This window comes from Lactuca virosa, chromosome 1 (assembly GCF_052849685.1).
Source record: "Lactuca virosa cultivar CGN04683 chromosome 1, Lactuca_virosa_CGN04683_v6, whole genome shotgun sequence".
NCBI classification, from domain to species: domain Eukaryota; kingdom Viridiplantae; phylum Streptophyta; class Magnoliopsida; order Asterales; family Asteraceae; genus Lactuca; species Lactuca virosa.
In genome coordinates, this window is record NC_136426.1 from 58,554,763 (window position 1) to 58,573,305 (window position 18,543).

Here is an 18,543-nt window from a genome sequence, read left to right on the forward strand (position 1 = left end):
TGCAGGAAGGGTGCTGGCAATGGGCCAGGAGGAAGCGGTCGCTGATCCTACCGTTGTTACGGGTACGTTCCTCCTTGACAACTCTCATGCATGCATTCCTTTCGATTCTGGTGCGGAGAGGAGTTTTTTTAGTCATGCATTCAAACATCTAATCAAATGTCAATCCCAACCTTTAACCGAAGCATTTACTGTCGAGATGGCTAACGGAACGAAGGAGAGCACCAACGACATATTCATAGGCTGTACTCTTACCCTAGACAATTACTCCTTTCCCATCGACCTTATGCCTGTGTCCATCAAGAGCTTCGATGTCATTATCGGCATGGATTGGTTGAGTCCCAATCATGCTGATATTCTTTGCTTCGAGAAGGTTATCCGTCTCAATCTTCCCTCTGGCGAAACCATTATGATTTATGGTGATAAGCTCAGTTCAAACCCCCGTATCATTTCGTGCATCAAAGCTCAGAAGTACCTGCGGAAGGAGTGCCATGCATTCCTAGCTCATGTTGTCGACGAAACGCAAAAAGTTAGAGACCTCGAGAGCATCCCCAAAGTCTGTAACTTTCCTGATGTTTTTCCCGAAGATCTCCCTGGAATTCCTCCCGAGCGTCAAGTCGAGTTTCGTATCGACTTAATCCCTGGAGCTACTCCTGTAGCTAAATCTCCTTACCGCTTAGCGCCAGCGGAAATGCAGGAATTATCCAGCCAGCTCAATGAGCTGATCAGCAAAGGATTCATAAGGCCGAGTTCCTCACCCTGGGGAGCTCCGATCTTATTCGTGAAGAAGAAAGACGGATCTTTCCGGAAGTGTATCGACTACCGAGAGCTGAACAATCTTACCATCAAGAACCGATATCCCTTACCCATAATCGACGATCTCTTCGACCAACTTCAGGGAGCCAGTTATTTCTCAAAGATCGATCTGAGATCAGGGTACCATCAGTTGCGAGTTGAGGAGAATGATGTGCCCAAAACAGCATTCCGAACTCGCTATGGACACTACGAGTTTGTAGTGATGCCCTTTGGTCTAACCAACGCACCGGCAGTATTCATGGACCTGATGAATTGGGTGTGCCGCCCTTTCCTAGACAAGTCCGTGATCGTATTCATCAACGATATACTGGTCTATTCACGGAGTGAGAACGATCATAAACAGCACTTGAGGCAGGTGCTGGAAACATTAAGGGTGGAGAAGCTATATGCAAAATTTTCAAAGTGTGAGTTCTGGATCAGGAAGGTGAATTTCCTTGGTCACGTGATTAGCAAAGAAGGCATACACGTGGACCCTTCCAAGTGATGGGTTTTGAGCATTCTAACACTTCCTAAGTGTACATGCAACCCTAATAACCTTGGATCTATGTTTGTCTAATAATCATGCAAAGTTGAATTCCAAGGTTATATTCCTATCTAGCATACATGGGGAACCTTTTTAACTTGAATGAAAGATAGAATAACTTACCTTGTTGTTGATTATGATCCTTGAAACCTTGTGAGCCTAGCACCCCAAGTGTGATGCCTCAAATGCTTCACACAACACCAAATGCAAAGGAGTAAACTTTGAGAGAATCTTACACTTGCAAAATCGGCTCTAGCCCTCTAGTTTCTTAGTGTCACCGATTTTGGTGGAGAACATGTTGCTTATATAGTGTGTCACATCTAGGGTTACACCATGTAAACCCTAATGTGGCATGACTCTTCATTTCCATGACCCATGGGTTTGTAACTCCCATGGAGCCTCTATGGAGCATTCAATGGGTTTAACCCAACTTGATTATCCATGGATCCTTTTAGCCCACTATACAAGTTATGGATGATTTACATGATCACCCATATATTTAATTAGTCATCTTTTGATCACTTAATTAATCCTAGATTAATTCTTGATCAATACTAATTAAATAATACTATTAATATATTAGAACTTATAATATATTAATAAACCACAAGTGTTATTTCTCTCATTTAGTCTATCCAAATGCATGATGCCATGCAACCCAAATGGACCATGCCGGGTCGGGTCAAGTACATACCAGAAATAGTTATGGACTTAGACACCTTATCCAACAGTCTCCCACTTGGATAAGTCTAATAACTATAACTGCAAGTATGACTTCAGGAACCGATCAGCAATCGTAGCTCTTTTCAAGGTTTCTCGGAACTGAGAAGATGATGATACGCCATTTCAGATAAGTGATCATATAATCCTCTGTTCTAGATATCAGCCAGACAAATACATGGAACAATGTCTTACTTATTGTCCAGCAGTTTGTTTCCCGATTTCCGATTTGTTTGACAAAGAACTTAATTGAACACATCAACTTAGTTCTGACCGGGCCCGGTACATAGGTCAAAACAAAATCATCGAGGGGCCCAGATATTAGCTTCTAATCCAAGAAGGAACAGATAAACTTCGACTCATATGTTTGTTCTACCAGTCATTGAATTATACACAAAAGCACGTTTTATAACATCGAGTTACCAATGCGTTAACGTACAATCAATGCATAACCAACTCATAAGTAACAAATCATATCTCTAGGTTTGAAGACTTATATGATATTACCGTCTCACGATCACTCGAGATAAATTCCATGAAGTGATTCCAGTGAGCGTGGGTTGAGTCCAATGCTCAGAACTTATGAGCACTCATGAGTGTTGTAGCCATGTCCAACAACTTAGACCTCTGCAACCAATCATGACAGTCTTGATTCATACCTACTTCCGACATATGACCGACTGTGGAGGTTCGAAGAATATGATATACCAAACATAATTATTCTGGAAGTCAAAACATGCAAAAGAAATATAGTAAACGATCGACAAGAGATAGCAACACTTTACTCATAAATAAAACACCTTTTATTCATCATCTAATGTCAATTACACTTTACAAATTTCAAGGTTATCTAACTACTAAATCTAATATCATCCTTCAGCCCTATGCTCCGAGCATGCTGGAGATGCTTAACCCGAGTCAGTCCCTTCGTGAGGGGATCTGCTGGATTCTCATCCGATGATACCCTCTTTGCCACGAGGAGTCCTTCTTCTATTCGATGTCTGATGAAATGGTATTTTCTGTCGATGTGTCTGGATCTCCCGTGATCCCTTGGTTCCTTGGCTAAGGCAACTGCACTTTCACTATCACAGAAAATTTCCATTGGCTCTTTAATAGCTGGTACAACTCCAAGGTCTCCAATGAAGTTCTTCAACCATATCGCCTCCTTTGCTGCCTCGCTAGCTGCTATATACTCTGATTCGCAAGTTGAATCAGCCACTGTCTCTTGCTTGGAACTCTTCCAACAAATTGCTCCTCTATTTAAGGTAAAGACCCAGCCTGACTGAGAGCGGAAATTATCCCTATCAGTCTGAAAGCTAGCATCACTATACCCTACAACTCTCAAGTCTTCACTCCCACCGAGGATAAGGACCCAGTCCTTAGTCCTCCGTAGGTACTTGAGGATATTCTTTACCGCAGTCCAGTGTGCCTTGCCAGGGTTCCCCTGATACCTGCTAACCATGCTCAAAGAAAAGGCTACATCAGGTCAAGTACACGTCACAACATACATGATAGATCCTACAGCCGAAGCATAAGGTATTCAACTCATTTCTGCTATCTCAGCCTCAGTACAAGGGCTTTGTGTCTTACTCAATCTGGCGTTACTCTGGATGGGTAACTCTCCTTTCTTGGAGTCCTGCATGCCGAATCTCTTCAACACCTTATCCAAGTAAGTACTCTGACTAAGTCTAATTAGTCTTTTACTCCGGTCTCTCAAGATCCTTATCCCTAGAATATAGGCAGCTTCTCCTAGGTCCTTCATAGAGAAACACTTCCCAAGCCAGGACTTAACTTCCTACAGAGTTGGGATGTCATTTCCTATGAGTAGTATGTTATCCACATACAATACCAAAAAGCTAACTATACTCCCACTAGCCTTGACATATACACAAGATTCATCTTCACTCCTAGAAAAGCCAAATTCCTTGACTTTCTCATCAAAGCAAAGATTCCATCTGCGAGGTGCTTGCTTTAACCCATAAATGGATTTCTCAAGCTTACACACTCTATTAGGGTACTCTGTGTTGACAAAACCCTCTGGCTGACTCATGTAAACATCATCAGCCAACTTTCCATTAAGGAAAGCGATTTTGACATCCATTTGCCATATTTCATAGTCATGAAATGCGGCTATGGCTAACAGAACCCTAATAGACTTAATCTTGGCCACTGGAGAAAAGGTCTCATCATAATCAACTCCCGGAGTTTGTGAGAAACCCTTTGCAACCAGTCGTGCCTTATAAGTATGTACATTACCATCCATGTCGGTCTTCTTCTTGAAGATCCATTTGCACCCTACAGTCTTACGACCTAGTACATTCTCAACCAAGTTCCAAACTTGATTGTCATACATGGACTGTATCTCGCTGTCCATTGCCTCTTTCCACTTGGCTGACTCAGGGCCTGCCATGGCTTCCGCGTAACTGTTAGGTTCATCCAGACCTATCAGTGTCTCATCACTGATAAGTGTATCACCTTCCGCAGTAATATGGAATCCATAGTAATGCTCAGGTGCATTCCTAACCCTTGTGGAATGCCTCAGAGGTACATACTTGTCAATTGGCTCAACAGGAGTTTCCTCCTCAAGTTGAGTGCTAGGGTTTGAAGTTCCTTCACCACTTGACTTTTGAATTTCTTCAAGGTCAACTTGCCTCCCACTATCTCCTTGGCTTATGAACTCTCTCTCTCGAAAGAAAGCCCTCCTAGCTACAAAGACCACATTCTCACTAGGTCTGTAGAAGAGGTAACCAAAGGATTTCTGTGGGTAGCCGATGAAAATACACCTCTCACTTTGAGGTTCGAGCTTATCATGAGTCTCGCGTCTCACGAAAGCCTCGCAACCCCAAATCTTAATGTGGTCTAGTTTGGGTACTTTACCAGTCCACATCTCATGAGGAGTTTTGCCAACTTTCTTTGTGGGAACTAGATTAAGGATATGGGCGGCAGTCTCTAAGGCATACCCCCAAAATGAGATTGGTAGCGAAGCTCGACTCATCATGGAACGAACCATATCCAACAAGGTTCGATTACGTCTCTCAGCTACACCATTCAACTGCGGTGTCCTGGGAGGTGTCAATTATGAGACAATCCCACATTCCCTAAGATAGTCGAGGAACTCTGAACTAAGATACTCACCACCTCGATCGGATCGAAGCATCTTAATGTTCCTGCCCAATTGATTCTTGACTTCCTGTTTAAACTCTTTAAACCTCTCAAAAGTCTCTGACTTATGCTTGATTAAGTAGACATATCCATATCTACTGTAATCATCAGTAAAAGTCAAATAATAACGATTAGCATCCCTTGTGGCATGTTTGAAGGGCCCACACACATCCGTGTGTATAAGATCCAACAAACCTTCACCCCTCTCACAAGAGCCTGTGAAGGGTGACTTTGTCACTTTTCCAAGTAATCATGATTCGCAACTATCATCTGACTTTAGGTCAAATGACTCCAATACTCCATCCTTTTGGAGTTGGCCTATGGGTTTCTTGCTTATATGTCCAAGACGACAATGCCATAATGATGCTTTATCCAAGTTATTATCATTAACAGAATCAATACACAATACATTATTTACTAAGTTATCAACCACAGATACAGTTTCATACACACCATCACAAGGTAATGCTTTAAAATAAAGAACATTATTAAAGAAAGCATTAATCGAACCAACTTCATTATCAAATGAAAAGGTGAAATCTTGTTTATACAATGCATGAAAGGAAATAATATTTCTTGCCATTTCTGGCGAATAACAACATTTATTCAAATCTAAACTAAACCCACTACTTAGCGATAAAGTATAAACTCCAATCTTGGTGACAGGTAAAGCTTTCCTATTCCCCATGATTAAGTTTATTCTTCCATGCTCCACATTCTCACTTCTTCTTAGTCCCTGCAAATCAGAACATATATGAATACCACAACCGGTATCAAGGACCCAAGAGTTAGAATGGGGTGAGTTATTAGATAAGATAGTGTAAATACCTGCATGGTTGGGTTTAACTTTCCCATCCTTCACATCTTGCTGGTACTTTGGGCAGTTCCGCTTCCAATGTGACTTTTCATGGAAATAGAAGCATTCAGCCTCTTTAGGGTCAGAAGAAGAAGTGACAAAACCTTTCTTGGTTCCACTTGAAGAAGAGCCATCAAGGGTCCTACCCTTGGTACCCTTCGAAGAGCTCTTCCTCTTCTTCCCTCTACCTTTCCCGATTGCCAAAACCGGGGCGGAGTTTGGAGTAGGAGTGTTAACAACTGACTTACCCTTAAGACCTGTTTCTACGGTCTTGAGGAGTCCCTGAAGTTTGCTGAGTGTGACCTCTTCCTTATTCATGTGATATGTCATGCGGAATTGATCATAGCACGATGGTAAGGAGTGCAAAATGATATCTATTGCAAGCTCCTCAGGGAAGTTCACATTAAGCTTCAGCAACCGATCCACATACCTTTGCATTTTCTGCATGTGGCTCGTGATGGATTCCCCGTCCTTCATCATGGTTGTTATGATAGAGCATATGATTTCATACCTCTCTTGTCGTGCACTTTGATGGTATCTTTCCATCAGATCTTGGTGCATTTCAAAAGGGTAGAAGTCCTCATAGGACTTTTGGAGTTCCGCTGTCATGGTGGCCAACATGATGCATGCCACTTTTGTAGCATCCCTTTCATGTGCCCGGAAGTCAGCGATCTCCTGGGGAGTTGCAGTGGTCTCACCAATCTCCTTAAGCTCCTTGTCAAGGACATATTCTTTGTCCTCGTAGCGGGTAATCATCCTGATGTTTCTGATCCATTCATTGAAGTTGGATCCATCAAAAGTGACTTTCCCACACAAGTTCATAAGGGTAAAGGAGCCATTAGGATTAGAGCCAGAAGCAGCATTGTTTGAAGACATCTGAAATAAGAGGACAAGATTAGTTTAGATATTAAGAGAGTCCTTAATAAAACACCCAAATGTAATATTGAGGCTACGATCCAATCACAATATATTATAACTTAGAAGAGGTATGCCGTAATCCAAGCTATAACATATTTGAAAGGTAGGTGAATGATGATTCACCAATTTCCACCATGAAAAACGAAATATAAATATTAGGTTTTCAATTGGTTCTTAGAAATTCCTAGATTCTTTTGAGATTCAATGAACTTTTCAAAGGAATGTTTCAATCTCGAGTGTGCCCTCCAAGTTTTGTGACTGGGATACCGAGGATCACAAAACGAGGTGTGAAGTAACCATGCAAATCACTTGGTACCCTCAAGGTTTATCACTCAATCGATGTGCCGGTAAACCACACACGCTCCACCGATGCTATGGTAAACCTTAAGTCACCCTTTACCTACCTTGTTAAGTCCAAGTTAGTGTGCCGGTTAACCACACACGCTCCACCAACGACTTAAACAAAGTGTAAAGTGTAATTTCATGGATTAGCACCTTATTCACATTTTCCTAAAGTAACTAAGATTGGGAATTTAATAAAAGCATTTAGTTACTTTACAATATTCATCATACTTTTAATGAGAATTTATAAGTCCTTGTCTTACCCATTCGGCTAACGACCCTCCACCGATCAAGGAAGCGGTGGGTGAGAGTGGACACCCATTAAGTTGCCATTTTATAGGGAACAACCTTATACCCCCCTTATAGACCGGCTTCGTGAATGAGGCGTACTAGCGGTAAGACGACTTGACGTTATACATATGTATATATATTAGTAACTTATAATATTATAAAGTATAAGGGTTGAATTTTAACTTTTAAAAATCTAAGGGTTGGAACTAAAGTTTTAATCAAGACTTTACATGTTCCAAAACTGGAGGGCAAGTTTTGTAAGCTTCCAAAACTTTTCATTTCTTATAACTTATGAATTAATTGAGTAATAAAAATGAAGACTCTTCATTTTTATAACTCTTGTGTTCTTTTAATGGCTTTAATAAAAGTGAGACTTTTGGTTTTCCATAACTTGAGGACAAGTTATGGACTCCATTAAAACACATTATGATCATGAATTAAACTACCATGAAGGTTACAAACAATTCCTATGATCATCTAATCTTCATAAGTTCAAGAACATGAATATGAACACTTTCAAGAATCAAAAATTACACTTAAAAAAAACTTGTAATTTTAATAATTGTCATTGTAAATGGATTAGCATAAACATTACACCATCTAAAACAAGCTTTAAAACATCAAAACAGTTTAGGGTAATGTTTCTAGTCCATTTCCAGCAACAAATGTGCAAACTTTCATACGAGCAGAAAACAGAAAAACGATTTTTTTTTCAAGCTGTTTGCACACAAAAAAAAAAAACAACAAACGAACCAGGCTCTGATACCACTGATGGGTTTTGAGCATTCTAACACTTCCTAAGTGTACATGCAACCCTAATAACCTTGGATCTATGTTTGTCTAATAATCATGCAAAGTTGAATTCCAAGGTTATATTCCTATCTAGCATACATGGGGAACATTTTTAACTTGAATGAAAGATAGAATAACTTACCTTGTTGTTGATTATGATCCTTGAAACCTTGTGAGCCTAGCACCCCAAGTGTGATGCCTCAAATGCTTCACACAACACCAAATGCAAAGGAGTAAACTTTGAGAGAATCTTACACTTGCAAAATCGGCTCTAGCCCTCTTGTTTCTTAGTGTCACCGATTTTGGTGGAGAACATGTTGCTTATATAGTGTGTCGCATCTAGGGTTACACCATGTAAACCCTAATGTGGCATGACTCTTCATTTCCATGACCCATGGGTTTGTAACTCCCATGGAGCCTCCATGGAGAATTCAATGAGTTTAACCCAACTTGATTATCCATGGAGCCTTTTAGCCCACTATACAAGTTATGGATGATTTACATGATCAACCAATATATTTAATTAGTCATCTTTTGATCACTTAATTAATCCTAGAATAATTCTTGATCAATACTAATTAAATAATACTATTAATATATTAGAACTTATAATATATTAATAAACCACAAGTGTTATTTCTCTCATTTAGTCTATCCAAATGCATGATGCCATGCAACCCAAATGGACCATGCCGGGTCGGGTCAAGTACATACCAGAAATAGTTATGGACTTAGACACCTTATCCAACACCAAGATCAAAGCGATAGAGAATTGGTCTGCACCTAAGACGCCCACAGAAATCCGGCAATTCTTGGGTCTCACAGGCTATTATCGTAGGTTCATCCAGAACTTCTCCAGGATCGCTAAGCCTTTAACTACCCTGACACAGAAAGGTGTAACCTTTAGTTGGGGAGCCAAGCAAGACACTGCATTTCAAACATTGAAGCAGGCCCTGTGCAGCGCACCTATCTTGTCCTTGCCCGAAGGGACGGAAGACTTCGTGGTCTATTGTGATGCATCCAATCAGGGCCTAGGCTGTGTGCTCATGCAACGAGGAAAGGTCATCGCTTATGCCTCGAGGCAGTTGAAAACACACGAGGTCAATTACACAACTCACGACCTAGATTTGGGAGCAGTGGTCTTTGCATTGAAAATCTGGAGACACTATCTCTATGGAACCAAGTGCACAATCTTCACCGACCATAAGAGCCTGCAACACATCTTTGATCAGAAGGAGTTAAACATGAGACAACGACGATGGGTAGAGCTACTCAGTGACTACGAGTGCGAAATTCGCTACCATCCCGACAAGGCCAATGTGGTAGCAGATGCCCTCATCCGAAAGGAGCATTCAGGGCGTAAGGTGAAGGCACTAACACTGACCATCCGTTCCCATCTGTCCGCGCAAATCAGAGAGGCTCAGCTGGAAGCTTTAAAACCCGAAAACATGGCAGATGAAGCTTTGCGGGGAATGGACAAGAACTTGGAGGTCAAGGGAGACGGAGTGTACTCCTTCATGAACAGGATCTGGACCCCAATGTTCGGCGGGTACAGAGAGGTTGTTATGAATGAGGCTTACAAGACGAAATAATCGGTTGACGAAGTCCGCCCACTTCCTGCCAATCAAAGAAAACTTCAAGATGGAGAGACTCACACGAATCTACATTCAAGAGATAGTTCGCCTTCATAGGGTACCTGTATCTATTATCTCCGACCGAGATAGCAGGCTTACCTCGAGATTCTGGCAATCACTACAGAAGGCTCTGGGAACTAAATTGGATATGAGCACGGCTTATCATCCGCAGACTGATGGACAGAGTGAGAGAACAATTCAGACATTGGAAGATATGTTGAGAGCCTGCGTCATCGACTTCGGCGCGTCATGGGACACTCATCTTCCCTTGGTTGAATTTTCCTACAACAACAGCTACCATACCAGCATCAAGGCTGCGCCGTTTGAAGCCCTCTATGGCCGCAAGTGCAGATCCCCTCTGTGCTGGGTTGAATTGGGTGACACGCAGCTAGTCAAGGGTCAAGTCCCTGACAGCACTCTCACTGGTCCTGAAATTATCCGAGAGACGACTGAAAAGATTGTGCAAATCCGAGAACGACTGAAAGCCTCACGAGATAGACAAAAGAGCTACGCCGATAAGAGACGAAAACCCTTGGAATTCCAGGTCGGTGACCGTGTCCTTCTGAAGGTCTCGCCCTGGAAAGGCATGATACGTTTCGGAAAACGTGGAAAGCTAAACCCAAGGTACGTTGGACCATTCGAGATCCTTGCTAGGATCGATCCCGTAGCATACAAACTCCAGTTACCTCGAGAGCTCAGCAACATCCATCCTGTCTTCCACGTGTCGAACCTAAAGAAGTGTCTGTCCGATGAGACACTTGTGATTCCTCTCGACGAGATCGAATTAGACGAGGGTCTACACTTCGTGGAAGAACCTGTCGAAATCATGGATCGGGAAGTCAAGCGTACAAAACAGAGTCGCATCCCGATAGTGAAGGTCCGCTGGAATGCCAAGCGGGGTCCTGAATTCACTTGGGAGCGTGAGGATTCAATGAAGCAGAAGTACCCCCATCTCTTTCCAAGTTCATGATTATACTTTATCCTTGAATTTTGGGACGAAATTCCCTCTAACGGGGAGATGATGTGACAACCCGGAACTTCAAACTTATACAATTAATCAACTCAATCAATATTCAACTTGTGTTGCTGATTTATGGTACTAATTAAGGGTTCATTTAAGTGTTCTAAGCTTATATATAACCAAGGCTGAGTTTAGGAATGAGTTAGAGTGTTGAATAGTGAGAAAATCGGGCCATACACACCTCTTGGAGGAGTCTACGGCCGTACACATGGGTGTGCGGCCGCACACCCACTCCCTGGCAGCACACACCCTTTTGGGCAGCACCCTCACTCCTATATAAAGGGTAGACCCCTTTCCTTTCACTCCTTTAACTCCTTGGCAGCACACAACACCATTTCTCTCAAGCTTCTTCAACCACAAACCCTCCCAAGGCTTCAAAACGTGAGTAATCCATCCCTTAACTTGTTGTAAATGAAGAACCTCTTGATCTAGGCCTTGTATCATGAAAGTCCCGTCATGTTCTTCATCTTTTTGAAGGAGTGCGACCACACACTCATGTGTGCGGCAGCACACTCCTGTGTGCGGCAGCACACTCATGTGTGCGGCCGCACACTCCTGTGTACGGCCACACACTGCTGTGTGCAGCAGCACACTCCTGTGTGAGGTAGCACACTCCCTTGTGCAGCAGCACACACATTTGTGCGACCATACACACACACCATAGGGCCACAAACCCACTTCTAAGACCCTAGGCTTGTACTACCACTAAGTTTGGACCAAGAACATTTCATGGTTTGCAAGTATGGACCTTGAAACACCCAAAGAACACCTTCCATCATGGGTGTACGACCGCACACCCCTTGGGCCGCACACCCATGGCCGCACACACCTTTAAGGTGGCCATACACCTCCCTCATGCAATCCTTTGAGGTCCTAACACTTAGTGCAAGTAGTCCCAAGTTGTTAGAGTGGTTCTTCATCACATCTAGTGGTGAAATACCATCATTTGACTCTTTTATGTGTCATTACATGTTAATTAGGATCAAATCGTGTTTAAGGCTTCACTTGAACATCCCGCTTTCCGTATCGATCTTTCATTCGAATTGCTCGAGGTGAGTTCATACCCCTACATTTTCCGTGTTTTAACATTTTCAAGGGGGGAACACAAGCAAAAGCATAAGGAAACTTGTGCTCAAAATATGTTATTTTGCTTAAGATAATTATATTTTCAATATGTTTTTAACAAGGAAAACAGCTTTACCAAACGATTAAGAAATCAACTCGTAGGAACAGTTTTCAAAACTAGAATAATGAACTTGTGAATCTTGTAGTAAAACGTATTATTTTATAAAGGATTCATGCAAATCATAAACATGATTTTTAGTATTATTACTTGTAAATTTGTTAGGCTAAGTTTGAGGCACGTCCTTGGTAACACTCTCACAGAAGCAAGAGTGTAGGACTAGCACTTGTGACCAGAGTCTCTTGTAGCGAGAGCGTGACTGTTGTGTATAGATCTATACGGGACTGACAACCCCGCACCTCGCTGCTAGCTACAGCCGGACCGACAGGTCTACGGGTGACAAAGTCATTAAGGGTACAGGCCGTTGCGGGCTATATCCAGTCAGTTATGGTTATAAAACTCAAAACCTAGATAACAGATATTTACTTTTGTAATAATGAATCAAGTGAACTAACCTCAAAGTAATAACCGATTTAATTACTGGAGGGTATTAATAATAATATCTTCAGGACTTAGTTCGTCAAGGTTTTCTTTTATTTAGTTTTTAAGACTAATATACTTCTCTGGGTGTAACCAGGGTTTTTAAAAGAAAACTGCTTTTATATACACGAGTATGGTAGATACTTGCAAACCTCAGTTTAAAACGGATAATCAACCTTCAACCTTCAGGGAAAATATAGTATTTTTCCCGGGATAAACCGGCTATTCAAAACGGATTGTTTTACAACCAACGGATATTCATATTCATTCCACGACTCATTGGATTCGTACATGTTCTATACGAACCTGGAAGTCATGAAATGAATGGGTTTTCAAACACGCTTTTCATAAGAAAATATAGGATTTTCTTGAGGAACACTTTTCAAAAGGAGTCAAGAAACATTTTTCCACCAAAACTAAATGCTTATGAACTCACCAGCTTTATGCTGATATATTTTAAAACTGCTTGTATTCTCAGGGAATCAGTAGACATGTACTTCTTGGATTAGAGGAGTCGGAGCAATAAGAGTCATGTTTTTTTTCTATAATTTACATACTTTAGATGTATTTAAGACAAGTTTCAAACCAATGTAAACACTTTTCATGATTGTATTCAATGTTTGGTTGTGTTTACTATGCTTGCTATACAAATGTTGTGGTACTACATATGGCGTCCTCCACCCCGGAATGATTCCGCCATCACGGTTTCGGGGTGTGCAGATTGGTATCAGAGCCCTTGTTTATAGCAAACTAAGTATACCGGACCTTAAATGGTATACAACTATAAATATTAAGGGGCCTAAGTGCTCTAAACTAAAAGTATACTTTGAGAAATACAAGTATTTTTATAAAAGTATATAAGTATACCCGAGTATCAGAATCCGTGTCGTAAATAGAACAAAACAAAAAGTATTTGGATGTTAGGGCACTGCGGTTTAACCTGGGCAGTTATGTAATCATGTTTCGGGTGAATATAGCCTGATCAACTATATTCAGTCAAAACATGACCAACATGTGCGTGGGAGTAACGGTGGTGCTACCGCAGGTCTAAAACTTACCAAAAACAGTCAACATAAAATACTATAGGAGTATTTTGCTAGAGCCAAATTCAGTGAGGAAATTCATTCTTAGTGTTGCTGCCTATTTGTTTCATAGCGATAACTTAGTTACATTAGTAACCTTTCTTGCTTGTCGCTTGGTAGAACACTTAATTATCAGGATAAGATATATTTTGTTTCATATATCTTGAGGTCTTACCATCCTCTTCTTCTTGATTGTTTCTAGAACAAAATGCCTCCCCGACCAAGACCCATCAGAAGGAACGACACCACCCCGCCACCACCACCCCCTCAGTTCGACCCCGTCATGTTTCAGGCCGCAGTTACAGCCGCCGTGACTGCAGCAATGGCTCAAGTGAACTTAGGTGGGGCCGGAGGTGGGACCAACCCTCAAAGGACAGACGGAACCCAGGGACAACAAAAGGAATGTTCCTACAAGGACTTCATGACTGCAAAACCCAAGTCCTTCGACGGAAACGGAGGAGTCATCGCTCTGACTCGATGGTTCGAGAAGATCGAATCCATCTTCGAAATTTGCGCCTGTTCCGAAGCCAACAAGGTGAAGTTCGCCGCCTGCACCTTCACTAATAGAGCTTTGACCTGGTGGAATGGTCGAGTCAAAACCCTAACCCTGCCAGTGACTAATGCCATGGGTTGGGAAAGACTGAAGGAACTCATGCTGGCTGAATACTGCCCGAGGGGCGAGGTGCAAAAGTTGGAGCACGAACTTTGGAACTTGAAGATGAAGGGTTCTGACATCGCCGCCTACATTGCTAGGTTCTGTGACTTGGCACTCCTCTGTCCGGGAATGGTCACCCCGGAAAGCAAGAAAATCGAGAGGTACATCTGGGGGATGACGCAACCAACCAAAGGAAATGTCTTGGCTGCGAGGCCGACCACATTTGAGAGCGCCAAGGATCTGGCTCAGACTCTGATCGATCATGGAGTCGATCTTGACGAGGTGACGGCCGCTCCTACACCACAGAAGGAGAGTAGTGGGAAGAAGAAATTTCGAAACAAGCGCAAGGGTCAGTCCTCTCAGGAGCCCTCCAAGAAACAACAAATAGTGGCAGTCCACGCTGCTACTACTCATGCTGCAGTCCCCGTTACTCCAACAAACCCTAGTCGCTACGTTGGAAAACTACCTCTATGCAACAAGTGCAACTACCATCATCAGGGACAGTGCCGGGAGATGTCGTGCACCAGCTGTGGCAAGAAGGGACACACAACTCGATTTAGCAAAGGACCAGTCCAACCAACCAATCAGGCTCCTGGGGCGGGTGCTAGCCAAGCCTGTTATGGCTGTGGAGAGGTTGGGCACTTCAAGAGAGATTGTCCCAAGGCAACAACAGGTGGAAATGCAGGAAAGGTGCTGACAATGGGCCATGAGGAAGCGGTCACTGATCCTACCGTTGTTACGGGTACGTTCCTCCTTGACAACTCTCATGCATGCATTCTTTTCGATTCTGGTGCGGAGAGGAGTTTTGTTAGTCATGCATTCAAACATCTAATCAAATGTCAATCCCAACCTTTAACCGAAGCATTTACCGTCGAGATGGCTAACGGAAAGAAGGAGAGCACCAATGACATATTCATAGGCTGTACTCTTACCCTAGACAATTACTCCTTTCCCATCGACCTTATGCATGTGTCCATCAAGAGCTTCGATGTCATTATCGGCATGGATTGGTTGAGTCCCACTCGTGCTGATATTCTTTGCTTCGAGAAGGCTATCCGTCTGAATCTTCCCTCTGGCGAAACCATTATGATTTATGGTGATAAGCTCAGTTCAAACCCCCGTATCATTTCGTGCATCAAAGCTCAGAAGTACCTGCGGAAGGAGTGCCATGCATTCCTAGCTCATGTTGTCGACGAAACGCAAAAAGTTAGAGACCTCGAGAGCATCCCCGAAGTCTGTAACTTTCCTGATGTTTTTCCCGAAGATCTCCCAGGAATTCCTCCCGAGCGTCAAGTCGAGTTTCGTATCGACTTAATCCCTGGAGCTACTCCTGTAGCTAAATCTCCTTACCGCTTAGCGCCAGCAGAAATGCAGGAATTATCCAGCCAGCTCAATGAGCTGATCAGCAAAGTATTCATAAGGCCGAGTTCCTCTCCCTGGGGAGCTCCGATCTTATTCGTGAAGAAGAAAGACGAATCTTTCCGGATGTGTATCGACTACCGAGAGCTGAACAAGCTTACCATCAAGAACCGATATCCCTTACCCAGAATCGACGATCTCTTCGACCAACTTCAGGGAGCCAGTTATTTCTCAAAGATCGATATGAGATCAGGGTACCATCAGTTGCGAGTTCAGGAGAATGATGTGCCCAAAACAGCATTCCGAACTCGCTATGGACACTACGAGTTTGTAGCGATGCCCTTTGGTCTAACCAACGCACCGACAATATTTATGGACCTGATGAATCGGGTGTGCCGCCCTTTCCTAGACAAGTCCGTGATCGTATTCATCGACGATATACTGATCTATTCACGGAGTGAGAACGTGATGGGTTTTGAGCATTCTAACACTCCTAAGTGTACATGCAACCCTAAATACCTTGGATCTATGTTTTCTCTATTATACATGCAAATATGATTATCGAAGGTATTATCCTAACTAGCATACCAAAACATTGATACTAGGATACTAAAATAGATAGAATACATACCTTGTTGTTGTTGCTTGACTCCATGAAGCTTGAGAGCCTAGTGCCCCAAGTGTGACACCTCAAATGGTTCACACAACATCATGAACTCTTGGAATAACCATGAGAAGAAGACATACATGTTCAAATCGGCTAGCCCTCAAAATATGTATCACTAGTGCCAATTTCTTGAACTAAAGGGGTTCTTATGTAGTGTGGCTATTAGGGTTACACCATGTAACTCATGACTTTACCCATTCCTTATGCTCCATGGGTTTTAACCTCCATGGAGTATCCATGGATCACCACATGGGTTAAACCCAACATAAAGGAATCTTGGATCATAAGCCCACATATATAAGAATGAATGATTTACACAATCAATCCCCATATATTTAATTAGTCTCTTTTTGATCACTAAATTAAGTCCAAATTAATTCTTGATCAATACTAATTAAATAACATGATTTCATATTAATATATTAGAACTTATAATATATTAATATGTCACAAAATGTCTTTTCCTCATAAACGGTCTATCCAAATGTTCCGATGCCATGCAACCCAAATGGACCATGCCGAGTCGGGTCAAGTATATACCAATTATAGTTATGGACTTAGACACTAATCCAACAGTCTCCCACTTGGATAAGTCTAAAACTATTATTGCGTATGACTTCAGGAACCAACTGGCAATCGTAGCTCTCAAAAGCCGCTGTCGAACTCTGACCTTGTAGATGAACTCTGACCTTTGTCAATGACTTGTCCGTTAGATAAGGGATCATATATTCCTCCATTCTAGATATCATATGGACTGAGACATGGATTATAATCATTCTCTCTGTCCATTTGTTGTTTCCCGATTTCCGATTTATGACGACTGACTAATTGAACAAATCAAATCAGTCCTGGCTCGGCCGAGCACTTCCATTTCTCATCATCAAATCATCGAGGGGCCCACAAATATCGCTTTTATCCCAAAGGTAAAAGGAATGGATAAACTTCGACTCATATGGCTTGTTCTACTACTTGTTGAATCATACACAAAGACACGTTTTATAACACCGAGTTACCGAATGCGTTTTCATGCAATCAATGTACAACCAACTCATAGTAACAACTCATATCTCTAGGTTTGAAGAATATAAGATATTATCGTCTCATGATCACTCGTGATAAAATCCATGAAGTGATTCCAATGAGCGCGGGTTGAATCCAATACTCAGAACTTATGAGCACTCATGAGTGTTGTAGCCCCTTGTCCAACATCTTAGACCTCTACAAGCAAACCCATGACAGTCTTGATTCATATCTACTTCCAACATATGACCGACTGTGGATAGTTTGAATAACTTAGTCAATCAGGAAGAACGACCTAGTTATTCTGGAAGTCAAAACATGCAAAATGAAACACAATAATAATAGAATCTAATATGGTATCAAAACCTATGAACATAAATAAAACACCTTTTATTTATCACCATATGATTACACATTATTCATTGTATACTGTTTCAGCTATCAACTTTATTCTTGAATTTAAAACAATAGTTGTCCCATGCTCCAAGCATGTACACTATGTTTTCTAAACACTAGTCATGCCATACACCAAGTATGCATACTATGTTTGTCTATGATATTCACTTTGTGAATTAGATCAATTGAACATAACTCCAATGATCCTCTTTCACAGTCCCAAATCCTTACTGCAAATGCAAGAATTCCAAATTCATGCCATTTACTGAAATATGTTAGATTCTAAACTTATATGCATTGATCCTCCTGTAATGATTATGCACAGAGTCAGAAAGACTTGACAACAACCATTACAGAGCATTCCAAGGAGATCAACTCCTTGGAAACATCCTTCTTGCATTAAGTTTCCTAATCTTACACAGATTGAATAATTTCCAACTTTGAAACATTTCCATATTCCATTTTGACTATCACTTCTGAACAAGAGTTGCCTCCTTACAGATTATGTCAATATGGTCCTTCCAGAATTAACACTATACTTCCAACTGTCCTTGAGCAACCAATCTTTGGTAAACCTTAGATTGTCCTCGACACTTGCTTAATCCTTTTAGTCATATCCAGTTCTAGAC